The 26988-nt window shown below is 47.2% G+C and overlaps 4 non-coding genes and 48 pseudogenes across 4 annotated transcripts; all 52 read right to left on the reverse strand.

Moving 5' to 3' along the window:
- Positions 1 to 3273: 3273 nt before the first annotated feature.
- Positions 3274 to 3392, reverse strand: LOC144183810 (5S ribosomal RNA; annotated as a pseudogene).
- Positions 3393 to 3448: 56 nt separating this feature from the next.
- LOC144189821 (5S ribosomal RNA) lies at positions 3449 to 3567 on the reverse strand (annotated as a pseudogene).
- Positions 3568 to 3623: 56 nt separating this feature from the next.
- Positions 3624 to 3742, reverse strand: LOC144188489 (5S ribosomal RNA; annotated as a pseudogene).
- A 56-nt stretch (positions 3743 to 3798) lies between these two features.
- On the reverse strand, positions 3799 to 3917 carry LOC144188016 (5S ribosomal RNA; annotated as a pseudogene).
- Positions 3918 to 3973: 56 nt separating this feature from the next.
- On the reverse strand, positions 3974 to 4092 carry LOC144190412 (5S ribosomal RNA; annotated as a pseudogene).
- Positions 4093 to 7519: 3427 nt separating this feature from the next.
- Positions 7520 to 7638, reverse strand: LOC144188367 (5S ribosomal RNA; annotated as a pseudogene).
- Positions 7639 to 7694: 56 nt separating this feature from the next.
- Positions 7695 to 7813, reverse strand: LOC144188994 (5S ribosomal RNA; annotated as a pseudogene).
- Positions 7814 to 7869: 56 nt separating this feature from the next.
- Positions 7870 to 7988, reverse strand: LOC144189292 (5S ribosomal RNA; annotated as a pseudogene).
- Positions 7989 to 8044: 56 nt separating this feature from the next.
- LOC144185045 (5S ribosomal RNA) lies at positions 8045 to 8163 on the reverse strand (annotated as a pseudogene).
- Positions 8164 to 8219: 56 nt separating this feature from the next.
- Positions 8220 to 8338, reverse strand: LOC144183482 (5S ribosomal RNA; annotated as a pseudogene).
- Positions 8339 to 8394: 56 nt separating this feature from the next.
- On the reverse strand, positions 8395 to 8513 carry LOC144183055 (5S ribosomal RNA). Its single transcript, XR_013324749.1, has one exon. It is a non-coding gene; the product is annotated as a 5S ribosomal RNA (ribosomal RNA).
- A 56-nt stretch (positions 8514 to 8569) lies between these two features.
- Positions 8570 to 8688, reverse strand: LOC144187808 (5S ribosomal RNA; annotated as a pseudogene).
- Positions 8689 to 12115: 3427 nt separating this feature from the next.
- LOC144190917 (5S ribosomal RNA) lies at positions 12116 to 12234 on the reverse strand (annotated as a pseudogene).
- Positions 12235 to 12290: 56 nt separating this feature from the next.
- Positions 12291 to 12409, reverse strand: LOC144189293 (5S ribosomal RNA; annotated as a pseudogene).
- A 56-nt stretch (positions 12410 to 12465) lies between these two features.
- On the reverse strand, positions 12466 to 12584 carry LOC144185057 (5S ribosomal RNA; annotated as a pseudogene).
- A 56-nt stretch (positions 12585 to 12640) lies between these two features.
- Positions 12641 to 12759, reverse strand: LOC144183484 (5S ribosomal RNA; annotated as a pseudogene).
- A 56-nt stretch (positions 12760 to 12815) lies between these two features.
- Positions 12816 to 12934, reverse strand: LOC144183171 (5S ribosomal RNA). The gene has a single exon (XR_013324752.1). It is a non-coding gene; the product is annotated as a 5S ribosomal RNA (ribosomal RNA).
- Positions 12935 to 12990: 56 nt separating this feature from the next.
- Positions 12991 to 13109, reverse strand: LOC144183289 (5S ribosomal RNA). Its single transcript, XR_013324754.1, has one exon. It is a non-coding gene; the product is annotated as a 5S ribosomal RNA (ribosomal RNA).
- Positions 13110 to 13165: 56 nt separating this feature from the next.
- Positions 13166 to 13284, reverse strand: LOC144187809 (5S ribosomal RNA; annotated as a pseudogene).
- A 3529-nt stretch (positions 13285 to 16813) lies between these two features.
- Positions 16814 to 16932, reverse strand: LOC144183821 (5S ribosomal RNA; annotated as a pseudogene).
- Positions 16933 to 16988: 56 nt separating this feature from the next.
- Positions 16989 to 17107, reverse strand: LOC144191466 (5S ribosomal RNA; annotated as a pseudogene).
- A 56-nt stretch (positions 17108 to 17163) lies between these two features.
- LOC144182288 (5S ribosomal RNA) lies at positions 17164 to 17282 on the reverse strand (annotated as a pseudogene).
- Positions 17283 to 17338: 56 nt separating this feature from the next.
- On the reverse strand, positions 17339 to 17457 carry LOC144185688 (5S ribosomal RNA; annotated as a pseudogene).
- A 56-nt stretch (positions 17458 to 17513) lies between these two features.
- Positions 17514 to 17632, reverse strand: LOC144184499 (5S ribosomal RNA; annotated as a pseudogene).
- Positions 17633 to 17688: 56 nt separating this feature from the next.
- On the reverse strand, positions 17689 to 17807 carry LOC144189294 (5S ribosomal RNA; annotated as a pseudogene).
- Positions 17808 to 17863: 56 nt separating this feature from the next.
- LOC144185068 (5S ribosomal RNA) lies at positions 17864 to 17982 on the reverse strand (annotated as a pseudogene).
- A 326-nt stretch (positions 17983 to 18308) lies between these two features.
- LOC144185718 (5S ribosomal RNA) lies at positions 18309 to 18427 on the reverse strand (annotated as a pseudogene).
- A 56-nt stretch (positions 18428 to 18483) lies between these two features.
- LOC144183405 (5S ribosomal RNA) lies at positions 18484 to 18602 on the reverse strand. Its single transcript, XR_013324755.1, has one exon. It is a non-coding gene; the product is annotated as a 5S ribosomal RNA (ribosomal RNA).
- A 56-nt stretch (positions 18603 to 18658) lies between these two features.
- Positions 18659 to 18777, reverse strand: LOC144187810 (5S ribosomal RNA; annotated as a pseudogene).
- Positions 18778 to 22200: 3423 nt separating this feature from the next.
- LOC144190928 (5S ribosomal RNA) lies at positions 22201 to 22319 on the reverse strand (annotated as a pseudogene).
- A 56-nt stretch (positions 22320 to 22375) lies between these two features.
- LOC144187629 (5S ribosomal RNA) lies at positions 22376 to 22494 on the reverse strand (annotated as a pseudogene).
- Positions 22495 to 22550: 56 nt separating this feature from the next.
- On the reverse strand, positions 22551 to 22669 carry LOC144183300 (5S ribosomal RNA; annotated as a pseudogene).
- Positions 22670 to 22725: 56 nt separating this feature from the next.
- LOC144191014 (5S ribosomal RNA) lies at positions 22726 to 22844 on the reverse strand (annotated as a pseudogene).
- A 56-nt stretch (positions 22845 to 22900) lies between these two features.
- LOC144190401 (5S ribosomal RNA) lies at positions 22901 to 23019 on the reverse strand (annotated as a pseudogene).
- Positions 23020 to 23075: 56 nt separating this feature from the next.
- On the reverse strand, positions 23076 to 23194 carry LOC144185079 (5S ribosomal RNA; annotated as a pseudogene).
- Positions 23195 to 23250: 56 nt separating this feature from the next.
- Positions 23251 to 23379, reverse strand: LOC144186892 (5S ribosomal RNA; annotated as a pseudogene).
- A 56-nt stretch (positions 23380 to 23435) lies between these two features.
- On the reverse strand, positions 23436 to 23564 carry LOC144187221 (5S ribosomal RNA; annotated as a pseudogene).
- Positions 23565 to 23620: 56 nt separating this feature from the next.
- LOC144181978 (5S ribosomal RNA) lies at positions 23621 to 23749 on the reverse strand (annotated as a pseudogene).
- Positions 23750 to 23805: 56 nt separating this feature from the next.
- LOC144188511 (5S ribosomal RNA) lies at positions 23806 to 23924 on the reverse strand (annotated as a pseudogene).
- A 56-nt stretch (positions 23925 to 23980) lies between these two features.
- On the reverse strand, positions 23981 to 24099 carry LOC144190939 (5S ribosomal RNA; annotated as a pseudogene).
- Positions 24100 to 24155: 56 nt separating this feature from the next.
- LOC144191153 (5S ribosomal RNA) lies at positions 24156 to 24274 on the reverse strand (annotated as a pseudogene).
- A 56-nt stretch (positions 24275 to 24330) lies between these two features.
- On the reverse strand, positions 24331 to 24459 carry LOC144182935 (5S ribosomal RNA; annotated as a pseudogene).
- A 56-nt stretch (positions 24460 to 24515) lies between these two features.
- On the reverse strand, positions 24516 to 24644 carry LOC144185049 (5S ribosomal RNA; annotated as a pseudogene).
- A 56-nt stretch (positions 24645 to 24700) lies between these two features.
- LOC144183556 (5S ribosomal RNA) lies at positions 24701 to 24819 on the reverse strand (annotated as a pseudogene).
- A 56-nt stretch (positions 24820 to 24875) lies between these two features.
- LOC144183851 (5S ribosomal RNA) lies at positions 24876 to 24994 on the reverse strand (annotated as a pseudogene).
- Positions 24995 to 25234: 240 nt separating this feature from the next.
- LOC144183255 (5S ribosomal RNA) lies at positions 25235 to 25363 on the reverse strand (annotated as a pseudogene).
- Positions 25364 to 25419: 56 nt separating this feature from the next.
- On the reverse strand, positions 25420 to 25538 carry LOC144186384 (5S ribosomal RNA; annotated as a pseudogene).
- A 56-nt stretch (positions 25539 to 25594) lies between these two features.
- On the reverse strand, positions 25595 to 25713 carry LOC144191304 (5S ribosomal RNA; annotated as a pseudogene).
- Positions 25714 to 25769: 56 nt separating this feature from the next.
- On the reverse strand, positions 25770 to 25888 carry LOC144190027 (5S ribosomal RNA; annotated as a pseudogene).
- A 56-nt stretch (positions 25889 to 25944) lies between these two features.
- LOC144191492 (5S ribosomal RNA) lies at positions 25945 to 26063 on the reverse strand (annotated as a pseudogene).
- Positions 26064 to 26653: 590 nt separating this feature from the next.
- Positions 26654 to 26772, reverse strand: LOC144184887 (5S ribosomal RNA; annotated as a pseudogene).
- A 56-nt stretch (positions 26773 to 26828) lies between these two features.
- On the reverse strand, positions 26829 to 26957 carry LOC144183756 (5S ribosomal RNA; annotated as a pseudogene).
- Between the last annotated feature and the right edge of the window lie 31 nt (positions 26958 to 26988).

Raw genomic sequence — 26988 nt, forward strand, 5'->3', positions numbered from 1 at the left:
ATGTTTTACTTTTGTGCATTTCAGGCCAAATTGGTATTTGTCTTTGAGTCAGCAATAATAACAAAGGAGTAAAGTCAGCTTGATTGCAGTAAGACTTTTTGCACTCTATACACTCAATTTTCACATGTTGTTTTACTTCTGGACGCTGCAAATGGACTGCACATCTGTTGCATCGTGTGTATATATGTGTATTACCGTACTTTGAATTTTGATTTAAACCTTTACAACCCAACTACCTCAGATCAAGCAATTATAATGTAAAGTAGTAGATGTTTAAAAAAAGCACCAAATGCAAAAAGATAACAAAATAACAATACTAAATAGTCAAATAAGCAACTCCATTATTCTTTTAGAGAAAATATGTCAGCGGGGTCAAGTCATTCAATTCAAATCGACTGGTAATCAGATTCAATTAAAGACTAACTGATTGGGTGCAATGTTGTAGTGGCAGCACAACTAAATGAATTCACTGAATTTAAATGGGATTTATAAGTGTTTTCACATTTTATACTGTAAAACAAAAAATCACATAGGATTTATGGTTAAACACTGGAGCTACAGAATTTTACCAGAAATTACATTCAATTGGTATAGCACTTCAATAACCACCAATTTATTGGAACACTATTGTAGATTTTTCATTTCACTGAAACTAAAATTATATTGCTCCACCACCACATGCACACACCCCTTTTTTACTGTATAACTCTAGCAACCACAAGTATTTTATTTTTATTTTTTTAAGAAGAAAATGACTGACTATTCTTCTGTCTGTTCAGATATCACTACTTTTACATGATAAGAGAAGTAATTTTTAAAGAAGGCTCAGCAAAATACCCAGCATTCAATAGTACTGGCATGCTGGATCTTGCAAACTACACTCCTCAACTGCACGGAAAAAAAATAGAAAAAAACAGTCATACATTGTCTGCAGTACTTTCCACTCATTCGCTTACACTTTGTACTCCATCCTTTCTACACAAAAAGCATCATCCCGCTGTTACAGAGTAAAGAAGGTTGCACAGAGTCCTTTTCTTGCTGTTCTGTCTCTTTAGAACAGAAGGACACTTTGCGCTTCACAGAATGCAAGTCTACAAGTACTGCTGCTTAGATGTGGTTGAATGTTAGGCCCCTAAGAAATACATGTGAAGCAACAGCAATGCTTTACAAGGTGTCTATTGTTTATATAAATAAACATAAAACAGGTTACGAAAACATGCTGTAAAATCCAAATCATATTTTATCATAGTTTCACATGCTTAAACTAATAGTAATTGTTTAGTATAAATGATCGTCATGTGAAAGACCTTGTTTAGTATTCTTTCATTCATTCATTCTCTCAACCGCTTATCCTCACAAGGGTCACGGGGGGTGCTAAGGCCTATCCCAGCTATCTACGGGCACCAGGCGGGGGACAAAAGAATGAACATAATTTAAAGTAATTGCTCTACAGTTGTACTGCATACCGGAGGTCATTTAATTCATTCAGATCAAGAACCTCAAATAACATATCGGCTGGTATTGTTGGAGATGGAAATCCAACTCATTTTATCTCTGAGGGCTAGCTGCGAATGCACTTGCATTATGTCAGTAAAATTCTAGAAATCATAGCGAAAGGGTTATTTTTCAAGAAAATCTGTTCCCGAAAGACCGACAAATTGTCTTTATTTGATGCTCTTGTCAGGAGAGGTTGGATTGCCTTTCCTGGCATGACGTCACGATAACTATCAGCTGTCACTAATTACGTGATTAGATTATTTTTGGCGTCACTGGACAAGGTCCAAGTGGACATGGGGAAGCTGGAGCACCTCTTTGAGTCCAGGGCCAAAGGGACGCCATGGGCCAAGAAAGCGCCAGAGAGCAAAAAGTCCGAGATCCTGGTTCTGGACTCCAAGCGGAGCACCGCCATCAACATCGGGATGACGGTCCTGCCCCCCGTTCACGTCATCAAGAGCGCCATCCTCAACTTTGACGACTTTGCCATCAACAAGGAGGGTGTGGAGAAGATCCTGAGCATGACGCCCACAGAGGAGGAGAAGCAGAAGATCCGCGAGGCTCGCTCGGCCAATCCCGACGTTCCCCTGGGGACGGCCGAGGAATTCCTCTCGGGCCTGGCTTCCGTCAGCGCCTTGACCCCCCGCCTGCAGCTGTGGTCTTTCAAACTCAACTATGAGGCACTCGAGCAGGAGATCGCCGAGCCCCTGTTTGACCTGAAGTTGGGCATGGAGCAGCTGGCCGGCAACCGGACCTTCAAGAAGATCCTGGCCACGCTGCTGGCCGTGGGGAACTTCCTCAACGGGTGTCCTCCTCACCAGAATCTTCAGGCTCCCTCCATGGTGAATCAATTCCTCTGGGCATAGGCATAAGATAACTTGGGCGCTCTCTGGTGGTTGTACGCACCTGGGCATCATGATGAAACGGTAAAGGCTTCCCAGGGCGACGTGCATAGCAGTGGTGGGGCGTATGAGTACGCTGCGGCTCTAACTCTTCTACCAGCTGTGGCTCATCTCTAGAAATGATGTGCCTGAGAGCCCCGCACCACGGTGTGTCCATTACAAAATTCCTAAACGATTCTGAGGGGTTTCTTATACATTCCAAGCAGTCCGGTGTCTTCGAGGTGGATGGTTTGCGTCGCCGAGTGCGTCGGCGCGAGCGTGGGTGGCGCTCCGCTGGGTCCATAATGGTTGGATCGTGCTGTTACGATTTCGCCGCGTAGTGCGACGCGATCGTAGGGTAAGTTGAACCCAGATGCAGAGTCGCCGAAGTAATTGGAAAGGTGAGGCAGATCTGTAGCTCTTGTTGGTTGATTTAATAAACGGGGTAACATAACTTAAACAACTTGGCTTGACCACTCATTACAAACGAACTGAACATGCGGCGTGGCGTCAATGGAAACAGCAATTACTACGAGGATTAACAGGAAACGAAACCAGAACTTAACCAGTCGATCCAACCGCGTCCACAGAAAATCATAATGCTTAAATACCAAAAATAATCTAATCACGTAATTAGTGACAGCTGATAGTTATCGTGACGTCATGCCAGGAAAGGCAATCCAACCACTCCTGACAGCTCTGAGTGATTTTGGATCCTTTGTTTCTCCCCCAAGTAATGAGGACATGTTCTTTTTAAGATAGCTCTCCATCTAAGTCCTACTATAGGTCCAGTCTTGGTAAAAGGTGCATGATGACAACTGATCTATCTGAAATCCAGAATTTGATCTGGATTTCAGATAGATCACCCATGAAATGTCGAAAAAGATGCGGGGTATGATGCTCACAGCACCTGGTATTCCCAAGCGGTCTCCCAATCAGGTACTAACCAGGCCGTACCATGCTTGGCTTCCGAGATCGAACGAGATCGGGCCTTTTCAGGGTGGTATGGCCGTGAGCGGTACTGCTCCTGCAGATGGACACCCATGAAATGTCGAAAAAGATGCGGGGTATGATGCTCACTGCACCTGGTATTCCCAAGCGGTCTCCCAATCAGGTACTAACCAGGCCGAACCATGCTTGGCTTCCGAGATCGGACGAGATCGGGCCTTTTCAGGGTGGTATGGCCGTGAACGGTACTGCACTAGCAGATGGACACCCATGAAATGTCGAAAAAGATGCGGGGTATGATGCTCACAGCACCTGGTATTCCCAAGCGGTCTCCCAATCAGGTACTAACCAGGCCGAACCATGCTTGGCTTCCGAGATCGGGCGAGATCGGGCCTTTTCAGGGTGGTATGGCCGTGAGCGGTACTGCTCTTGCAGATGGACACCCATGAAATGTCGAAAAAGATGCGGGGTATGATGCTCACAGCACCTGGTATTCCCAAGCGGTCCCCCAATCAGGTACTAAACAGGCCGAACCATGCTTGGCTTCCGAGATCGGACGAGATCGGGCCTTTTCAGGGTGGTATGGCCGTGAGCGGTACTGCACTAGCAGATGGACACCCATGAAATGTTGAAAAAGATGCGGGGTATGATGCACACAGCACCTGGTATTCCCAAGCGGTCTCCCAATCAGGTACTAACCAGGCCGAACCATGCTTGGCTTCCGAGATCGGACGAGATCAGGCCTTTTCAGGGTGGTATGGCCGTAAGCGGTACTGCTCTTGCAGATGGACACCCATGAGCTAAAGTATTAATTCGACCTTCTACACCTGCTACCCAAATCAATTGGGATTTGACATTATTCAAAGTCAGTTGGAATATTCAGGTTATAAAAGAGGGGGGAAAAGGCAGGAATATATACAGCTATGTTTTACTTTTGTGCATTTCAGGCCAAATTGGTATTTGTCTTTGAGTCAGCAATAATAACAAAGGAGTAAAGTCAGCTTGATTGCAGTAAGACTTTTTGCACTCTATACACTCAATTTTCACATGTTGTTTTACTTCTGGACGCTGCAAATGGACTGCACATCTGTTGCATCGTGTGTATATATGTGTATTACCGTACTTTGAATTTTGATTTAAACCTTTACAACCCAACTACCTCAGATCAAGCAATTATAATGTAAAGTAGTAGATGTTTAAAAAAAGCACCAAATGCAAAAAGATAACAAAATAACAATACTAAATAGTCAAATAAGCAACTCCATTATTCTTTTAGAGAAAATATCTCAGCGGGGTCAAGTCATTCAATTCAAATCGACTGGTAATCAGATTCAATTAAAGACTAACTGATTGGGTGCAATGTTGTAGTGGCAGCACAACTAAATGAATTCACTGAATTTAAATGGGATTTATAAGTGTTTTCACATTTTATACTGTAAAACAAAAAATCACATAGGATTTATGGTTAAACACTGGAGCTACAGAATTTTACCAGAAATTACATTCAATTGGTATAGCACTTCAATAACCACCAATTTATTGGAACACTATTGTAGATTTTTCATTTCACTGAAACTAAAATTATATTGCTCCACCACCACATGCACACACCCCTTTTTTACTGTATAACTCTAGCAACCACAAGTATTTTATTTTTATTTTTTTAAGAAGAAAATGACTGACTATTCTTCTGTCTGTTCAGATATCACTACTTTTACATGATAAGAGAAGTAATTTTTAAAGAAGGCTCAGCAAAATACCCAGCATTCAATAGTACTGGCATGCTGGATCTTGCAAACTACACTCCTCAACTGCACGGAAAAAAAATAGAAAAAAACAGTCATACATTGTCTGCAGTACTTTCCACTCATTCGCTTACACTTTGTACTCCATCCTTTCTACACAAAAAGCATCATCCCGCTGTTACAGAGTAAAGAAGGTTGCACAGAGTCCTTTTCTTGCTGTTCTGTCTCTTTAGAACAGAAGGACACTTTGCGCTTCACAGAATGCAAGTCTACAAGTACTGCTGCTTAGATGTGGTTGAATGTTAGGCCCCTAAGAAATACATGTGAAGCAACAGCAATGCTTTACAAGGTGTCTATTGTTTATATAAATAAACATAAAACAGGTTACGAAAACATGCTGTAAAATCCAAATCATATTTTATCATAGTTTCACATGCTTAAACTAATAGTAATTGTTTAGTATAAATGATCGTCATGTGAAAGACATTGTTTAGTATTCTTTCATTCATTCATTCTCTCAACCGCTTATCCTCACAAGGGTCACGGGGGGTGCTAAGGCCTATCCCAGCTATCTACGGGCACCAGGCGGGGGACTAAAGAATGAACATAATTTAAAGTAATTGCTCTACAGTTGTACTGCATACCGGAGGTCATTTTATTCATTCAGATCAAGAACCTCAAATAACATATCGGCTGGTATTGTTGGAGATGGAAATCCAACTCATTTTATCTCTGAGGGCTAGCTGCGAATGCACTTGCATTATGTCAGTAAAATTCTAGAAATCATAGCGAAAGGGTTATTTTTCAAGAAAATCTGTTCCCGAAAGACCGACAAATTGTCTTTATTTGATGCTCTTGTCAGGAGAGGTTGGATTGCCTTTCCTGGCATGACGTCACGATAACTATCAGCTGTCACTAATTACGTGATTAGATTATTTTTGGCGTCACTGGACAAGGTCCAAGTGGACATGGGGAAGCTGGAGCACCTCTTTGAGTCCAGGGCCAAAGAGACGCCATGGGCCAAGAAAGCGCCAGAGAGCAAAAAGTCCGAGATCCTGGTTCTGGACTCCAAGCGGAGCACCGCCATCAACATCGGGATGACGGTCCTGCCCGCCGTTCACGTCATCAAGAGCGCCATCCTCAACTTTGACGACTTTGCCATCAACAAGGAGGGTGTGGAGAAGATCCTGAGCATGACGCCCACAGAGGAGGAGAAGCAGAAGATCCGCGAGGCTCGCTCGGCCAATCCCGACGTTCCCCTGGGGACGGCCGAGGAATTCCTCTCGGGCCTGGCTTCCGTCAGCGCCTTGACCCCCCGCCTGCAGCTGTGGTCTTTCAAACTCAACTATGAGGCACTCGAGCAGGAGATCGCCGAGCCCCTGTTTGACCTGAAGTTGGGCATGGAGCAGCTGGCCGGCAACCGGACCTTCAAGAAGATCCTGGCCACGCTGCTGGCCGTGGGGAACTTCCTCAACGGGTGTCCTCCTCACCAGAATCTTCAGGCTCCCTCCATGGTGAATCAATTCCTCTGGGCATAGGCATAAGATAACTTGGGCGCTCTCTGGTGGTTGTACGCACCTGGGCATCATGATGAAACGGTAAAGGCTTCCCAGGGCGACGTGCATAGCAGTGGTGGGGCGTATGAGTACGCTGCGGCTCTAACTCTTCTACCAGCTGTGGCTCATCTCTAGAAATGATGTGCCTGAGAGCCCCGCACCACGGTGTGTCCATTACAAAATTCCTAAACGATTCTGAGGGGTTTCTTATACATTCCAAGCAGTCCGGTGTCTTCGAGGTGGATGGTTTGCGTCGCCGAGTGCGTCGGCGCGAGCGTGGGTGGCGCTCCGCTGGGTCCATAATGGTTGGATCGTGCTGTTACGATTTCGCCGCGTAGTGCGACGCGATCGTAGGGTAAGTTGAACCCAGATGCAGAGTCGCCGAAGTAATTGGAAAGGTGAGGCAGATCTGTAGCTCTTGTTGGTTGATTTAATAAACGGGGTAACATAACTTAAACAACTTGGCTTGACCACTCATTACAAACGAACTGAACATGCGGCGTGGCGTCAATGGAAACAGCAATTACTACGAGGATTAACAGGAAACGAAACCAGAACTTAACCAGTCGATCCAACCGCGTCCACAGAAAATCATAATGCTTAAATACCAAAAATAATCTAATCACGTAATTAGTGACAGCTGATAGTTATCGTGACGTCATGCCAGGAAAGGCAATCCAACCACTCCTGACAGCTCTGAGTGATTTTGGATCCTTTGTTTCTCCCCCAAGTAATGAGGACATGTTCTTTTTAAGATAGCTCTCCATCTAAGTCCTACTATAGGTCCAGTCTTGGTAAAAGGTGCATGATGACAACTGATCTATCTGAAATCCAGAATTTGATCTGGATTTCAGATAGATCACCCATGAAATGTCGAAAAAGATGCGGGGTATGATGCTCACAGCACCTGGTATTCCTAAGCGGTCTCCCAATCAGGTACTAACCAGGCCGTACCATGCTTGGCTTCCGAGATCGAACGAGATCGGGCCTTTTCAGGGTGGTATGGCCGTGAGCGGTACTGCTCCTGCAGATGGACACCCATGAAATGTCGAAAAAGATGCGGGGTATGATGCTCACTGCACCTGGTATTCCCAAGCGGTCTCCCAATCAGGTACTAACCAGGCCGAACCATGCTTGGCTTCCGAGATCGGACGAGATCGGGCCTTTTCAGGGTGGTATGGCCGTGAGCGGTACTGCTTTTGCAGATGGACACCCATGAAATGTCGAAAAAGATGCGGGGTATGCTGCTCACAGCACCTGGTATTCCCAAGCGGTCTCCCAATCAGGTACTAAACAGGCCGAACCATGCTTGGCTTCCGAGATCGGAGGAGATCGGGCCTTTTCAGGGTGGTATGGCCGTGAGCGGTACTGCTCTTGCAGATGGACACCCATGAAATGTCGAAAAAGATGCGGGGTATGATGCTCACAGCACCTGGTATTCCCAAGCGGTCTCCCAATCAGGTACTAACCAGGCCGAACCATGCTTGGCTTCCGAGATCGGACGAGATCGGGCCTTTTCAGGGTGGTATGGCCGTGAACGGTACTGCACTAGCAGATGGACACCCATGAAATGTCGAAAAAGATGCGGGGCATGGTTCTCACAGCACCTGGTATTCCCAAGCGGTCTCCCAATCTGGTACTAAACAAGTCTAACCATGCTTGGCTTCCGAGATCGGGCGAGATCGGGCCTTTTCAGGGTGGTATGGCCGTGAGCGGTACTGCTTTTGCAGATGGACACCCATGAAATGTCGAAAAAGATGCGGGGTATGATGCTCACAGCACCTGGTATTCCCAAGCGGTCTCCCAACCAGGTACTAACCAGGCCCAACCATGCTTGGCTTCCAAGATCGGACGAGATCGGGCCTTTTCAGGGTGGTATGGCCGTGAGCGGTACTGCACTAGCAGATGGACACCCATGAAATGTCGAAAAAGATGCGGGGCATGATGCTCACAGCACCTGGTATTCCCAAGCGGTCTCCCAATCAGGTACTAACCAGGCCGAACCATGCTTGGCTTCCGAGATCGGACGAGATCAGGCCTTTTCAGGGTGGTATGGCCGTGAGCGGTACTGCTCTTGCAGATGGACACCCATGAGCTAAAGTATTAATTCGACCTTCTACACCTGCTACCCAAATCAATTGGGATTTGACATTATTCAAAGTCAGTTGGAATATTCAGGTTATAAAAGAGGGGGGAAAAGGCAGGAATATATACAGCTATGTTTTACTTTTGTGCATTTCAGGCCAAATTGGTATTTGTCTTTGAGTCAGCAATAATAACAAAGGAGTAAAGTCAGCTTGATTGCAGTAAGACTTTTTGCACTCTATACACTCAATTTTCACATGTTGTTTTACTTCTGGACGCTGCAAATGGACTGCACATCTGTTGCATCGTGTGAATATATGTGTATTACCGTACTTTGAATTTTGATTTAAACCTTTACAACCCAACTACCTCAGATCAAGCAATTATAATGTAAAGTAGTAGATGTTTAAAAAAAGCACCAAATGCAAAAAGATAACAAAATAACAATACTAAATAGTCAAATAAGCAACTCCATTATTCTTTTAGAGAAAATATCTCAGCGGGGTCAAGTCATTCAATTCAAATCGACTGGTAATCAGATTCATATAAAGACTAACTGATTGGGTGCAATGTTGTAGTGGCAGCACAACTAAATGAATTCACTGAATTTAAATGGGATTTATAAGTGTTTTCACATTTTATACTGTAAAACAAAAAATCACATAGGATTTATGGTTAAACACTGGAGCTACAGAATTTTACCAGAAATTACATTCAATTGGTATAGCACTTCAATAACCACCAATTTATTGGAACACTATTGTAGATTTTTCATTTCACTGAAACTAAAATTATATTGCTCCACCACCACATGCACACACCCCTTTTTTACTGTATAACTCTAGCAACCACAAGTATTTTATTTTTATTTTTTTAAGAAGAAAATGACTGACTATTCTTCTGTCTGTTCAGATATCACTACTTTTACATGATAAGAGAAGTAATTTTTAAAGAAGGCTCAGCAAAATACCCAGCATTCAATAGTACTGGCATGCTGGATCTTGCAAACTACACTCCTCAACTGCACGGAAAAAAAATAGAAAAAAACAGTCATACATTGTCTGCAGTACTTTCCACTCATTCGCTTACACTTTGTACTCCATCCTTTCTACACAAAAAGCATCATCCCGCTGTTACAGAGTAAAGAAGGTTGCACAGAGTCCTTTTCTTGCTGTTCTGTCTCTTTAGAACAGAAGGACACTTTGCGCTTCACAGAATGCAAGTCTACAAGTACTGCTGCTTAGATGTGGTTGAATGTTAGGCCCCTAAGAAATACATGTGAAGCAACAGCAATGCTTTACAAGGTGTCTATTGTTTATATAAATAAACATAAAACAGGTTACGAAAACATGCTGTAAAATCCAAATCATATTTTATCATAGTTTCACATGCTTAAACTAATAGTAATTGTTTAGTATAAATGATCGTCATGTGAAAGACATTGTTTAGTATTCTTTCATTCATTCATTCTCTCAACCGCTTATCCTCACAAGGGTCACGGGGGGTGCTAAGGCCTATCCCAGCTATCTACGGGCACCAGGCGGGGGACAAAAGAATGAACATAATTTAAAGTAATTGCTCTACAGTTGTACTGCATACCGGAGGTCATTTAATTCATTCAGATCAAGAACCTCAAATAACATATCGGCTGGTATTGTTTGAGATGGAAATCCAACTCATTTTATCTCTGAGGGCTAGCTGCGAATGCACTTGCATTATGTCAGTAAAATTCTAGAAATCATAGCGAAAGGGTTATTTTTCAAGAAAATCTGTTCCCGAAAGACCGACAAATTGTCTTTATTTGATGCTCTTGTCAGGAGAGGTTGGATTGCCTTTCCTGGCATGACGTCACGATAACTATCAGCTGTCACTAATTACGTGATTAGATTATTTTTGGCGTCACTGGACAAGGTCCAAGTGGACATGGGGAAGCTGGAGCACCTCTTTGAGTCCAGGGCCAAAGAGACGCCATGGGCCAAGAAAGCGCCAGAGAGCAAAAAGTCCAAGATCCTGGTTCTGGACTCCAAGCGGAGCACCGCCATCAACATCGGGATGACGGTCCTGCCCGCCGTTCACGTCATCAAGAGCGCCATCCTCAACTTTGACGACTTTGCCATCAACAAGGAGGGTGTGGAGAAGATCCTGAGCATGACGCCCACAGAGGAGGAGAAGCAGAAGATCCGCGAGGCTCGCTCGGCCAATCCCGACGTTCCCCTGGGGACGGCCGAGGAATTCCTCTCGGGCCTGGCTTCCGTCAGCGCCTTGACCCCCCGCCTGCAGCTGTGGTCTTTCAAACTCAACTATGAGGCACTCGAGCAGGAGATCGCCGAGCCCCTGTTTGACCTGAAGTTGGGCATGGAGCAGCTGGCCGGCAACCGGACCTTCAAGAAGATCCTGGCCACGCTGCTGGCCGTGGGGAACTTCCTCAACGGGTGTCCTCCTCACCAGAATCTTCAGGCTCCCTCCATGGTGAATCAATTCCTCTGGGCATAGGCATAAGATAACTTGGGCGCTCTCTGGTGGTTGTACGCACCTGGGCATCATGATGAAACGGTAAAGGCTTCCCAGGGCGACGTGCATAGCAGTGGTGGGGCGTATGAGTACGCTGCGGCTCTAACTCTTCTACCAGCTGTGGCTCATCTCTAGAAATGATGTGCCTGAGAGCCCCGCACCACGGTGTGTCCATTACAAAATTCCTAAACGATTCTGAGGGGTTTCTTATACATTCCAAGCAGTCCGGTGTCTTCGAGGTGGATGGTTTGCGTCGCCGAGTGCGTCGGCGCGAGCGTGGGTGGCGCTCCGCTGGGTCCATAATGGTTGGATCGTGCTGTTACGATTTCGCCGCGTAGTGCGACGCGATCGTAGGGTAAGTTGAACCCAGATGCAGAGTCGCCGAAGTAATTGGAAAGGTGAGGCAGATCTGTAGCTCTTGTTGGTTGATTTAATAAACGGGGTAACATAACTTAAACAACTTGGCTTGACCACTCATTACAAACGAACTGAACATGCGGCGTGGCGTCAATGGAAACAGCAATTACTACGAGGATTAACAGGAAACGAAACCAGAACTTAACCAGTCGATCCAACCGCGTCCACAGAAAATCATAATGCTTAAATACCAAAAATAATCTAATCACGTAATTAGTGACAGCTGATAGTTATCGTGACGTCATGCCAGGAAAGGCAATCCAACCACTCCTGACAGCTCTGAGTGATTTTGGATCCTTTGTTTCTCCCCCAAGTAATGAGGACATGTTCTTTTTAAGATAGCTCTCCATCTAAGTCCTACTATAGGTCCAGTCTTGGTAAAAGGTGCATGATGACAACTGATCTATCTGAAATCCAGAATTTGATCTGGATTTCAGATAGATCACCCATGAAATGTCGAAAAAGATGCGGGGTATGATGCTCACAGCACCTGGTATTCCCAAGCGGTCTCCCAATCAGGTACTAACCAGGCCGAACCATGCTTGGCTTCCGAGATCGGACGAGATCGGGCCTTTTCAGGGTGGTATGGCCGTGAGCGGTACTGCTTTTGCAGATGGACACCCATGAAATGTCGAAAAAGATGCGGGGTATGCTGCTCACAGCACCTGGTATTCCCAAGCGGTCTCCCAATCAGGTACTAAACAGGCCGAACCATGCTTGGCTTCCGAGATCGGAGGAGATCGGGCCTTTTCAGGGTGGTATGGCCGTGAGCGGTACTGCTCTTGCAGATGGACACCCATGAAATGTCGAAAAAGATGCGGGGTATGATGCTCACAGCACCTGGTATTCCCAAGCGGTCTCCCAATCAGGTACTAACCAGGCCGAACCATGCTTGGCTTCCGAGATCGGACGAGATCGGGCCTTTTCAGGGTGGTATGGCCGTGAACGGTACTGCACTAGCAGATGGACACCCATGAAATGTCGAAAAAGATGCGGGGCATGGTTCTCACAGCACCTGGTATTCCCAAGCGGTCTCCCAATCTGGTACTAAACAAGTCTAACCATGCTTGGCTTCCGAGATCGGGCGAGATCGGGCCTTTTCAGGGTGGTATGGCCGTGAGCGGTACTGCTTTTGCAGATGGACACCCATGAAATGTCGAAAAAGATGCGGGGTATGATGCTCACAGCACCTGGTATTCCCAAGCGGTCTCCCAACCAGGTACTAACCAGGCCCAACCATGCTTGGCTTCCAAGATCGGACGAGATCGGGCCTTTTCAGGGTGGTATGGCCGTGAGCGGTACTGCTTTTGCAGATGGACACCCATGAAATGTCGAAAAAGATGCGGGGTATGATGCTCACAGCACCTGGTATTCCCAAGCGGTCTCCCAACCAGGTACTAACCAGGCCCAACCATGCTTGGCTTCCAAGATCGGACGAGATCGGGCCTTTTCAGGGTGGTATGGCCGTGAGCGGTACTGCATTAGCAGATGGACACCCATGAAATGTCGAAAAAGATGCGGGGTATGATGCTCACAGCACCTGGTATTCCCAAGCGGTCTCCCAATCAGGTACTAACCAGGCCGAACCATGCTTGGCTTCCGAGATCGGACGAGATCAGGCCTTTTCAGGGTGGTATGGCCGTGAGCGGTACTGCTCTTGCAGATGGACACCCATGAGCTAAAGTATTAATTCGACCTTCTACACCTGCTACCCAAATCAATTGGGATTTGACATTATTCAAAGTCAGTTGGAATATTCAGGTTATAAAAGAGGGGGGAAAAGGCAGGAATATATACAGCTATGTTTTACTTTTGTGCATTTCAGGCCAAATTGGTATTTGTCTTTGAGTCAGCAATAATAACAAAGGAGTAAAGTCAGCTTGATTGCAGTAGGACTTTTTGCACTCTATACACTCAATTTTCACATGTTGTTTTACTTCTGGACGCTGCAAATGGACTGCACATCTGTTGCATCGTGTGTATATATGTGTATTACCGTACTTTGAATTTTGATTTAAACCTTTACAACCCAACTACCTCAGATCAAGCAATTATAATGTAAAGTAGTAGATGTTTAAAAAAAGCACCAAAAGCAAAAAGATAACAAAATAACAATACTAAATAGTCAAATAAGCAACTCCATTATTCTTTTAGAGAAAATATGTCAGCGGGGTCAAGTCATTCAATTCAAATCGACTGGTAATCAGATTCAATTAAAGACTAACCGATTGGGTGCAATGTTGTAGTGGCAGCACAACTAAATGAATTCACTGAATTTAAATGGGATTTATAAGTGTTTTCACATTTTATACTGTAAAACAAAAAATCACATAGGATTTATGGTTAAACACTGGAGCTACAGAATTTTACCAGAAATTACATTCAATTGGTATAGCACTTCAATAACCACCAATTTATTGGAACACTATTGTAGATTTTTCATTTCACTGAAACTAAAATTATATTGCTCCACCACCACATGCACACACCCCTTTTTTACTGTATAACTCTAGCAACCACAAGTATTTTATTTTTATTTTTTTAAGAAGAAAATGACTGACTATTCTTCTGTCTGTTCAGATATCACTACTTTTACATGATAAGAGAAGTAATTTTTAAAGAAGGCTCAGCAAAATACCCAGCATTCAATAGTACTGGCATGCTGGATCTTGCAAACTACACTCCTCAACTGCACGGAAAAAAAATAGAAAAAAACAGTCATACATTGTCTGCAGTACTTTCCACTCATTCGCTTACACTTTGTACTCCATCCTTTCTACACAAAAAGCATCATCCCGCTGTTACAGAGTAAAGAAGGTTGCACAGAGTCCTTTTCTTGCTGTTCTGTCTCTTTAGAACAGAAGGACACTTTGCGCTTCACAGAATGCAAGTCTACAAGTACTGCTGCTTAGATGTGGTTGAATGTTAGGCCCCTAAGAAATACATGTGAAGCAACAGCAATGCTTTACAAGGTGTCTATTGTTTATATAAATAAACATAAAACAGGTTACGAAAACATGCTGTAAAATCCAAATCATATTTTATCATAGTTTCACATGCTTAAACTAATAGTAATTGTTTAGTATAAATGATCGTCATGTGAAAGACATTGTTTAGTATTCTTTCATTCATTCATTCTCTCAACCGCTTATCCTCACAAGGGTCACGGGGGGTGCTAAGGCCTATCCCAGCTATCTACGGGCACCAGGCGGGGGACAAAAGAATGAACATAATTTAAAGTAATTGCTCTACAGTTGTACTGCATACCGGAGGTCATTTAATTCATTCAGATCAAGAACCTCAAATAACATATCGGCTGGTATTGTTGGAGATGGAAATCCAACTCATTTTATCTCTGAGGGCTAGCTGCGAATGCACTTGCATTATGTCAGTAAAATTCTAGAAATCATAGCGAAAGGGTTATTTTTCAAGAAAATCTGTTCCCGAAAGACCGACAAATTGTCTTTATTTGATGCTCTTGTCAGGAGAGGTTGGATTGCCTTTCCTGGCATGACGTCACGATAACTATCAGCTGTCACTAATTACGTGATTAGATTATTTTTGGCGTCACTGGACAAGGTCCAAGTGGACATGGGGAAGCTGGAGCACCTCTTTGAGTCCAGGGCCAAAGAGACGCCATGGGCCAAGAAAGCGCCAGAGAGCAAAAAGTCCGAGATCCTGGTTCTGGACTCCAAGCGGAGCACCGCCATCAACATCGGGATGACGGTCCTGCCCGCCGTTCACGTCATCAAGAGCGCCATCCTCAACTTTGACGACTTTGCCATCAACAAGGAGGGTGTGGAGAAGATCCTGAGCATGACGCCCACAGAGGAGGAGAAGCAGAAGATCCGCGAGGCTCGCTCGGCCAATCCCGACGTTCCCCTGGGGACGGCCGAGGAATTCCTCTCGGGCCTGGCTTCCGTCAGCGCCTTGACCCCCCGCCTGCAGCTGTGGTCTTTCAAACTCAACTATGAGGCACTCGAGCAGGAGATCGCCGAGCCCCTGTTTGACCTGAAGTTGGGCATGGAGCAGCTGGCCGGCAACCGGACCTTCAAGAAGATCCTGGCCACGCTGCTGGCCGTGGGGAACTTCCTCAACGGGTGTCCTCCTCACCAGAATCTTCAGGCTCCCTCCATGGTGAATCAATTCCTCTGGGCATAGATCCTGGCCACGCTGCTGGCCGTGGGGAACTTCCTCAACGGGTGTCCTCCTCACCAGAATCTTCAGGCTCCCTCCATGGTGAATCAATTCCTCTGGGCATAGGCATAAGATAACTTGGGCGCTCTCTGGTGGTTGTACGCACCTGGGCATCATGATGAAACGGTAAAGGCTTCCCAGGGCGACGTGCATAGCAGTGGTGGGGCGTATGAGTACGCTGCGGCTCTAACTCTTCTACCAGCTGTGGCTCATCTCTAGAAATGATGTGCCTGAGAGCCCCGCACCACGGTGTGTCCATTACAAAATTCCTAAACGATTCTGAGGGGTTTCTTATACATTCCAAGCAGTCCGGTGTCTTCGAGGTGGATGGTTTGCGTCGCCGAGTGCGTCGGCGCGAGCGTGGGTGGCGCTCCGCTGGGTCCATAATGGTTGGATCGTGCTGTTACGATTTCGCCGCGTAGTGCGACGCGATCGTAGGGTAAGTTGAACCCAGATGCAGAGTCGCCGAAGTAATTGGAAAGGTGAGGCAGATCTGTAGCTCTTGTTGGTTGATTTAATAAACGGGGTAACATAACTTAAACAACTTGGCTTGACCACTCATTACAAACGAACTGAACATGCGGCGTGGCGTCAATGGAAACAGCAATTACTACGAGGATTAACAGGAAACGAAACCAGAACTTAACCAGTCGATCCAACCGCGTCCACAGAAAATCATAATGCTTAAATACCAAAAATAATCTAATCACGTAATTAGTGACAGCTGATAGTTATCGTGACGTCATGCCAGGAAAGGCAATCCAACCACTCCTGACAGCTCTGAGTGATTTTGGATCCTTTGTTTCTCCCCCAAGTAATGAGGACATGTTCTTTTTAAGATAGCTCTCCATCTAAGTCCTACTATAGGTCCAGTCTTGGTAAAAGGTGCATGATGACAACTGATCTATCTGAAATCCAGAATTTGATCTGGATTTCAGATAGATCACCCATGAAATGTCGAAAAAGATGCGGGGTATGATGCTCACAGCACCTGGTATTCCCAAGCGGTCTCCCAATCAGGTACTAACCAGGCCGTACCATGCTTGGCTTCCGAGATCGAACGAGATCGGGCCTTTTCAGGGTGGTATGGCCGTGAGCGGTACAGCTCCTGCAGATGGACACCCATGAAATGTCGAAAAAGATGCGGGGTATGATGCTCACTGCACCTGGTATTCCCAAGCGGTCTCCCAATCAGGTACTAACCAGGCCGAATCATGCTTGGCTTCCGAGATCGGACGAGATCGGGCCTTTTCAGGGTGGTATGGCCGTGAGCGGTACTGCTTTTGCAGATGGACACCCATGAAATGTCGAAAAAGATGCGGGGTATGCTGCTCACAGCACCTGGTATTCCCAAGCGGTCTCCCAATCAGGTACTAAACAGGCCGAACTATGCTTGGCTTCCGAGATCGGAGGAGATCGGGCCTTTTCAGGGTGGTATGGCCGTGAACGGTACTGCACTAGCAGATGGAGACCCATGAAATGTCGAAAAAGATGCGGGGCATGGTTCTCACAGCACCTGGTATTCCCAAGCGGTCTCCCAATCTGGTATTAAACAAGTCTAACCATGCTTGGCTTCCGAGATCGGGCGAGATCGGGCCTTTTCAGGGTGGTATGGCCGTGAGCGGTACTGCTCCTGCAGATGGACACCCATGAAATGTCGAAAAAGATGCGGGGTATGATGCTCACTGCACCTGGTATTCTCAAGCGGTCTCCCAATCAGGTACTAACCAGGCCGAACCATACTTGGCTTCCAAGATCGGACGAGATCGGGCCTTTTCAGGGTGGTATGGCCGTGAGCGGTACTGCATTTGCAGATGGACACCCATGAAATGTCGAAAAAGATGCGGGGTATGCTGCTCACAGCACCTGGTATTCCCAAGCGGTCTCCCAATCAGGTACTAAACAGGCCGAACCATGCTTGGCTTCCGAGATCGGAGGAGATCGGGCCTTTTCAGGGTGGTATGGCCGTGAGCGGTACTGCTCTTGCAGATGGACACCCATGAAATGTCGAAAAAGATGCGGGGTATGATGCTCACAGCACCTGGTATTCCCAAGCGGTCTCCCAATCAGGTACTAACCAGGCCGAACCATGCTTGGCTTCCGAGATCGGACGAGATCGGGCCTTTTCAGGGTGGTATGGCCGTGAACGGTACTGCACTAGCAGATGGACACCCATGAAATGTCGAAAAAGATGCGGGGCATGGTTCTCACAGCACCTGGTGGGAGACAAAGTTGGAAACCTTCACGTGGTGTCTCCTGAGAGGCCGCTCGCTGCGGCCTGCGAATTCCAACAAATACCACTCAGAGCTGCCAACAAGGACCGTGGCACCCTACGTTTTTCATCCAGCCGGAGACATTTGACTGCCCCTCACCTCCGACTACCCCCCGGATGAAATAATCCGCGTTCCAGTGGCAGCTCTAGCGCTATCTGAGGGCAATCCTCAGGCGCTTGTAGTGCAAAAACAAAACAAACAAACAAACAGCACCTGGTATTCCCAAGCGGTCTCCCAATCTGGTACTAAACAAGTCTAACCATGCTTGGCTTCCGAGATCGGGCGAGATCGGGCCTTTTCAGGGTGGTATGGCCGTGAGCGGTACTGCTTTTGCAGATGGACACCCATGAAATGTCGAAAAAGATGCGGGGTATGATGCTCACAGCACCTGGTATTCCCAAGCGGTCTCCCAACCAGGTACTAACCAGGCCCAACCATGCTTGGCTTCCAAGATCGGACGAGATCGGGCCTTTTCAGGGTGGTATGGCCGTGAGCGGTACTGCACTAGCAGATGGACACCCATGAAATGTTGAAAAAGATGCGGGGTATGATGCTCACAGCACCTGGTATTCCCAAGCGGTCTCCCAATCAGGTACTAACCAGGCCGAACCATGCTTGGCTTCCGAGATCGGACGAGATCAGGCCTTTTCAGGGTGGTATGGCCGTGAGCGGTACTGCTCTTGCAGATGGACACCCATGAGCTAAAGTATTAATTCGACCTTCTACACCTGCTACCCAAATCAATTGGGATTTGACATTATTCAAAGTCAGTTGGAATATTCAGGTTATAAAAGAGGGGGGAAAAGGCAGGAATATATACAGCTATGTTTTACTTTTGTGCATTTCAGGCCAAATTGGTATTTGTCTTTGAGTCAGCAATAATAACAAAGGAGTAAAGTCAGCTTGATTGCAGTAAGAATTTTTGCACTCTATACACTCAATTTTCACATGTTGTTTTACTTCTGGACGCTGCAAATGGACTGCACATCTGTTGCATCGTGTGTATATATGTGTATTACCGTACTTTGAATTTTGATTTAAACCTTTACAACCCAACTACCTCAGATCAAGCAATTATAATGTAAAGTAGTAGATGTTTAAAAAAAGCACCAAATGCAAAAAGATAACAAAATAACAATACTAAATAGTCAAATAAGCAACTCCATTATTCTTTTAGAGAAAATATCTCAGCGGGGTCAAGTCATTCAATTCAAATCGACTGGTAATCAGATTCAATTAAAGACTAACTGATTGGGTGCAATGTTGTAGTGGCAGCACAACTAAATGAATTCACTGAATTTAAATGGAATTTATAAGTGTTTTCACATTTTATACTGTAAAACAAAAAATCACATAGGATTTATGGTTAAACACTGGAGCTACAGAATTTTACCAGAAATTACATTCAATTGGTATAGCACTTCAATAACCACAAATTTATTGGAACACTATTGTAGATTTTTCATTTCACTGAAACTAAAATTATATTGCTCCACCACCACATGCACACACCCCTTTTTTACTGTATAACTCTAGCAACCACAAGTATTTTATTTTTATTTTTTTAAGAAGAAAATGACTGACTATTCTTCTGTCTGTTCAGATATCACTACTTTTACATGATAAGAGAAGTAATTTTTAAAGAAGGCTCAGCAAAATACCCAGCATTCAATAGTACTGGCATGCTGGATCTTGCAAACTACACTCAACTGCACGGAAAAAAATAGAAAAAAACAGTCATACATTGTCTGCAGTACTTTCCACTCATTCGCTTACACTTTGTACTCCATCCTTTCTACACAAAAAGCATCATCCCGCTGTTACAGAGTAAAGAAGGTTGCACAGAGTCCTTTTCTTGCTGTTCTGTCTCTTTAGAACAGAAGGACACTTTGCGCTTCACAGAATGCAAGTCTACAAGTACTGCTGCTTAGATGTGGTTGAATGTTAGGCCCCTAAGAAATACATGTGAAGCAACAGCAATGCTTTACAAGGTGTCTATTGTTTATATAAATAAACATAAAACAGGTTACGAAAACATGCTGTAAAATCCAAATCATATTTTATCATAGTTTCACATGCTTAAACTAATAGTAATTGTTTAGTATAAATGATCGTCATGTGAAAGACATTGTTTAGTATTCTTTCATTCATTCATTCTCTCAACCGCTTATCCTCACAAGGGTCACGGGGGGTGCTAAGGCCTATCCCAGCTATCTACGGGCACCAGGCGGGGGACTAAAGAATGAACATAATTTAAAGTAATTGCTCTACAGTTGTACTGCATACCGGAGGTCATTTAATTCATTCAGATCAAGAACCTCAAATAACATATCGGCTGGTATTGTTGGAGATGGAAATCCAACTCATTTTATCTCTGAGGGCTAGCTGCGAATGCACTTGCATTATGTCAGTAAAATTCTAGAAATCATAGCGAAAGGGTTATTTTTCAAGAAAATCTGTTCCCGAAAGACCGACAAATTGTCTTTATTTGATGCTCTTGTCAGGAGAGGTTGGATTGCCTTTCCTGGCATGACGTCACGATAACTATCAGCTGTCACTAATTACGTGATTAGATTATTTTTGGCGTCACTGGACAAGGTCCAAGTGGACATGGGGAAGCTGGAGCACCTCTTTGAGTCCAGGGCCAAAGAGACGCCATGGGCCAAGAAAGCGCCAGAGAGCAAAAAGTCCGAGATCCTGGTTCTGGACTCCAAGCGGAGCACCGCCATCAACATCGGGATGACGGTCCTGCCCGCCGTTCACGTCATCAAGAGCGCCATCCTCAACTTTGACGACTTTGCCATCAACAAGGAGGGTGTGGAGAAGATCCTGAGCATGACGCCCACAGAGGAGGAGAAGCAGAAGATCCGCGAGGCTCGCTCGGCCAATCCCGACGTTCCCCTGGGGACGGCCGAGGAATTCCTCTCGGGCCTGGCTTCCGTCAGCGCCTTGACCCCCCGCCTGCAGCTGTGGTCTTTCAAACTCAACTATGAGGCACTCGAGCAGGAGATCGCCGAGCCCCTGTTTGACCTGAAGTTGGGCATGGAGCAGCTGGCCGGCAACCGGACCTTCAAGAAGATCCTGGCCACGCTGCTGGCCGTGGGGAACTTCCTCAACGGGTGTCCTCCTCACCAGAATCTTCAGGCTCCCTCCATGGTGAATCAATTCCTCTGGGCATAGGCATAAGATAACTTGGGCGCTCTCTGGTGGTTGTACGCACCTGGGCATCATGATGAAACGGTAAAGGCTTCCCAGGGCGACGTGCATAGCAGTGGTGGGGCGTATGAGTACGCTGCGGCTCTAACTCTTCTACCAGCTGTGGCTCATCTCTAGAAATGATGTGCCTGAGAGCCCCGCACCACGGTGTGTCCATTACAAAATTCCTAAACGATTCTGAGGGGTTTCTTATACATTCCAAGCAGTCCGGTGTCTTCGAGGTGGATGGTTTGCGTCGCCGAGTGCGTCGGCGCGAGCGTGGGTGGCGCTCCGCTGGGTCCATAATGGTTGGATCGTGCTGTTACGATTTCGCCGCGTAGTGCGACGCGATCGTAGGGTAAGTTGAACCCAGATGCAGAGTCGCCGAAGTAATTGGAAAGGTGAGGCAGATCTGTAGCTCTTGTTGGTTGATTTAATAAACGGGGTAACATAACTTAAACAACTTGGCTTGACCACTCATTACAAACGAACTGAACATGCGGCGTGGCGTCAATGGAAACAGCAATTACTACGAGGATTAACAGGAAACGAAACCAGAACTTAACCAGTCGATCCAACCGCGTCCACAGAAAATCATAATGCTTAAATACCAAAAATAATCTAATCACGTAATTAGTGACAGCTGATAGTTATCGTGACGTCATGCCAGGAAAGGCAATCCAACCACTCCTGACAGCTCTGAGTGATTTTGGATCCTTTGTTTCTCCCCCAAGTAATGAGGACATGTTCTTTTTAAGATAGCTCTCCATCTAAGTCCTACTATAGGTCCAGTCTTGGTAAAAGGTGCATGATGACAACTGATCTATCTGAAATCCAGAATTTGATCTGGATTTCAGATAGATCACCCATGAAATGTCGAAAAAGATGCGGGGTATGATGCTCACAGCACCTGGTATTCCCAAGCGGTCTCCCAATCAGGTACTAACCAGGCCGAACCATGCTTGGCTTCCGAGATCGGACGAGATCGGGCCTTTTCAGGGTGGTATGGCCGTGAGCGGTACTGCTTTTGCAGATGGACACCCATGAAATGTCGAAAAAGATGCGGGGTATGCTGCTCACAGCACCTGGTATTCCCAAGCGGTCTCCCAATCAGGTACTAAACAGGCCGAACCATGCTTGGCTTCCGAGATCGGACGAGATCGGGCCTTTTCAGGGTGGTATGGCCGTGAGCGGTACTGCTCTTGCAGATGGACACCCATGAAATGTCGAAAAAGATGCGGGGTATGATGCTCTCAGCACCTGGTATTCCCAAGCGGTTTCCCAATCAGGTACTAAACAGGCCGGACCATGCTTGGCTGCCGAGATCGGACGAGATCGGGCCTTTTCAGGGTGGTATGGCCGTGAGCAGTACTGCACTTGCAGATGGACACCCATGAAATGTCGAAAAAGATGCGGGGTATGATGCTCACAGCACCTGGTATTCCCAAGCGATCTCCCAATCTGGTACTAACCAGGCCGAACCATGCTTGGCTTCCGAGATTGGACGAGATCGGGCCTTTTCAGGGTGGTATGGCCGTGAGCAGTACTGCTCTTGCAGATGGACACCCATGAAATGTCGAAAAAGATGCGGGGTATGATGCTCACAGCACCTGGTATTCCCAAGCGGTCTCCCAATCAGGTACTAACCAGGCCAAACCATGCTTGTCTTCCGAGATCGGACGAGATTGGGCCTTTTCAGGGTGGTATGGCCGTAAGCAGTACTGCTCTTGCAGATGGACACCCATGAAATGTCGAAAAAGATGCGGGGTATGATGCTCACAGCACCTGGTATTCCCAAGCGGTCTCCCAATCAGGTACTAACCAGGCCGAACCATGCTTGGCTTCCGAGATCGGACGAGATCGGGCCTTTTCAGGGTGGTATGGCCGTGAACGGTACTGCACTAGCAGATGGAGACCCATGAAATGTCGAAAAAGATGCGGGGCATGGTTCTCACAGCACCTGGTATTCCCAAGCGGTCTCCCAATCTGGTACTAAACAAGTCTAACCATGCTTGGCTTCCGAGATCGGGCGAGATCGGGCGAGATTGGGCCTTTTCAGGGTGGTATGGCCGTGAGCGGTACTGCTCTTGCAGATGGACACCCATGAAATGTCGAAAAAGATGCGGGGTATGATGCTCAAAGCACCTGGTATTCCCAAGCGGTCTCCCAATCAGGTATTAACCAGGCCGAACCATGCTTGGCTGCCGAGATCGGACGAGATCGGGCGAGATCGGGCCTTATCAGGGTGGTATGGCCCAGAGCGGTACTGCTCTTGCAGATGGACACCCATGAAATGTCGAAAAAAATGCGGGGTATGATGCTCACAGCACCTGGTATTCCCAAGCGGTCTCCCAATCAGGTACTAACCAGGCCGAACCATGCTTTGCTGCCGAGATCGGACGAGATCGGGCGAGATCGGGCCTTTTCAGGGTGGTATGGCCGTGAGCGGTACTGCACTAGCAGATGGACACCCATGAAATGTCGAAAAAGATGCGGGGTACGATGCTCACAGCACCTGGTATTCCCAAGCGGTCTCCCAACCAGGTACTAACCAGGCCGAACCATGCTTGGCTTCCGAGATCAGACGAGATCGGGCCTTTTCAGGGTGGTATGGCCGTGAGCGGTACTGCTCTTGCAGATGGACACCCATGAAATGTCGAAAAAGATGCAGGGTATGATGCTCACAGCACCTGGTATTCCCAAGCGGTCTCCCAATCAGGTACTAACCAGGCCGAACCATGCTTGGCTTCCGAGATCGGACGAGATCGGGCCTTTTCAGGGTGGTATGGCCGTGAGCGGTACTGCTCCTGCAGATGGACACCCATGAAATGTCCAAAAAGATGCGGGGTATGATGCTCACAGCACCTGGTATTCCCAAGCGGTCTCCCAATCAGGTACTAAACAGGCCGATCCATGCTTGGCTTCCGAAATCGGACGAGATCGGGCCTTTTCAGGGTGGTATGGCCGTGAGCAGTACTGCACTAGCAGATGGACACCCATGAAATGTCGAAAAAGATGCGGGGTATGATGCTCACAGCACCTGGTATTCCCAAGCGGTCTCCCAATCAGGTACTAACCAGGCCGAACCATGCTTGGCTGCCGAGATCGGACGAGATCGGACGAGATCGGGCCTTTTCAGGGTGGTATGGCCGTGAGCGGTACTGCACTAGCAGATGGACACCCATGAAATGTCGAAAAAGATGCGGGGTATGATGCTCACAGCACCTGGTATTCCCAAGCGGTCCCCCAATCAGGTACTAAACAGGCCGAACCATGCTCGACTTCCGAGATCGGACGAGATCGGGCGAGGTCGGGCCTTTTCAGGGTGGTATGGCCGTGAGCGGTACTGCTCTTGCAGATGGACACCCATGAAATGTCGAAAAAGATGCGGGGCATGGTTCTCACAGCACCTGGTATTCCCAAGCGGTCTCCCAATCAGGTACTAACCAGGCCGAATAATGCTTGGCTTCCGAGATCGGACGAGATCGGGCCTTTTCAGGGTGGTATGGCCGTGAGCGGTACTGCACTAGCAGATGGACACCCATGAAATGTCGAAAAAGATGCGGGGCATGGTTCTCACAGCACCTGGTATTCCCAAGCGGTCTCCCAATCAGGTACTAACCAGGCCGAATAATGCTTGGCTTCCGAGATCGGACGAGATCGGGCCTTTTCAGGGTGGTATGGCTGTGAGCGGTACTGCTCTTGCAGATGGACACCCATGAAATGTCGAAAAAGATGCGGGGTATGATGCTCACAGCACCTGGTATTCACAAGCGGTCTCCCAATCAGGTACTAACCAGGCCAACTATGCTTGGCTTCCGAGATCGGACGAGATCGGGCGAGATTGGGCCTTATCAGGGTGGTATGGCCGTGAGGGGTACTGCTCTTGCAGATGGACACCCATGAAATGTCGAAAAAGATGCGGGGCAAGATGCTCACAGCACCTGATATTCCCAAGCGGTCTCCCAATCAGGTACTAAACAGGCCGAACCATGCTTGGCTTCCGAGATCGGACGAGATCGGGCGAGATCGGGCCTTATCAGGGTGGTATGGCCGTGAGCGGTAATGCTCTTGCAGATGGACACCCATGAAATGTCGAATAAGATGCGGGGTATGATGCTCACAGGACCTTGTATTCCCAAGCGGTCTCCCAATCAGGTACTAAACAGGCCGAACCATGCTTGGCTGCCGAGATCGGGCGAGATCGGGCCTTTTCAGGGTGGTATGGCCGTGAGCGGTACTGCACTTGCAGATGGACACCCATGAAATGTCGAAAAAGATGCGGGGTATGATGCTCACAGCACCTGGTATTCCCAAGCGGTCTCCCAATCAGGTACTAAACAGGCCGAACCATGCTTGGCTGCCGAGATCGGGCGAGATCGGGCCTTTTCAGGGTGGTATGGCCGTGAGCGGTACTGCACTTGCAGATGGACACCCATGAAATGTCGAAAAAGATGCGGGGTATGATGCTCACAGCACCTGGTATTCCCAAGCGGTCTCCCATTCAGGTACTAAACAGGCCGAACCATCCTTGGCTTCCGAGATCGGACGAGATCGGGCCTTTTCAGGGTGGTATGGCCGTGAGCAGTACTGCTCTTGCAGATGGACATCCATGAAATGTCGAAAAAGATGCGGGGCAAGATGCTCACAGCACCTGGTATTCCCAAGCGGTCTCCCAATCAGGTACTAAACAGGCCGAACAATGCTTGGCTTCCGAGATCGGACGAGATCGGGCCTTTTCAGGGTGGTATGGCCATGAGCGGTACTGCTCTTGCAGATGGACACCCATGAAATGTCGAAAAAGATGCGGGGCAAGATGCTCACAGCACCTGGTATTCCCAAGCAGTCTCCCAATCAGGTTCTAACCAGGCCGAATTATGCTTGGCTGCCGAGATCGGACGAGATCGGGCGAGATCGGACCTTTTCAGGGTGGTATGGCTGTGAGCGGTACTGCTCTTGCAGATGGACACCCATGAAATGTCGAAAAAGATGCGGGGTATGATGCTCACAGCACCTGGTATTCCCAAGCGGTCTCCCAATCAGGTACTAAACAGGCCGAACCATGCTTGGCTTCCGAGATCGGACCTTTTCAGGGTGGTATGGCCGTGAGCGGTACTGCTCTTGCAGATGGACACCCATGAAATGTCGAAAAAGATACGGGGTATGATGCTCACAGCACCTGGTATTCCCAAGCGGTCTCCCAATCAGGTACTAACCAGCCCGAACTTGCTTGGCTGCCGAGATCGGACAAAATCGGGCGAGATCGGGCCTTATCAGGGTGGTATGGCCATGAGCGGTACTGCTCTTGCAGATGGACACCCATGAAATGTCGAAAAAGATGCGGGGTATGATGCTCACAGCACCTGGTATTCCCAAGCGGTCTCCCAATCAGGTACTGACCAGGCCGAACAATGCTTGGCCTCCGATATCGGACGAGATCGGGCCTTTTCAGGGTGGTATGGCCGTGAGCGGTACTGTACTAGCAGATGGACACCCATGAAATGTCGAAAAAGATGCGGGGTATGATGCTCACAGCACCTGGTATTCCCAAGCGGTCTCCCAATCAGGTACTAACCAGGCCAAACCATGCTTGGCTGCCGAGATCGGACGAGAGCGGGCGAGATCGGGCCTTTTCAGGGTGGTATGGCCGTGAGCGGTACTGCACTAGCAGATGGACACCCATGAA

Source organism: Stigmatopora nigra, unplaced genomic scaffold, assembly GCF_051989575.1.
Source record: "Stigmatopora nigra isolate UIUO_SnigA unplaced genomic scaffold, RoL_Snig_1.1 HiC_scaffold_24, whole genome shotgun sequence".
Taxonomy (NCBI): Eukaryota; Metazoa; Chordata; class Actinopteri; order Syngnathiformes; family Syngnathidae; genus Stigmatopora; species Stigmatopora nigra.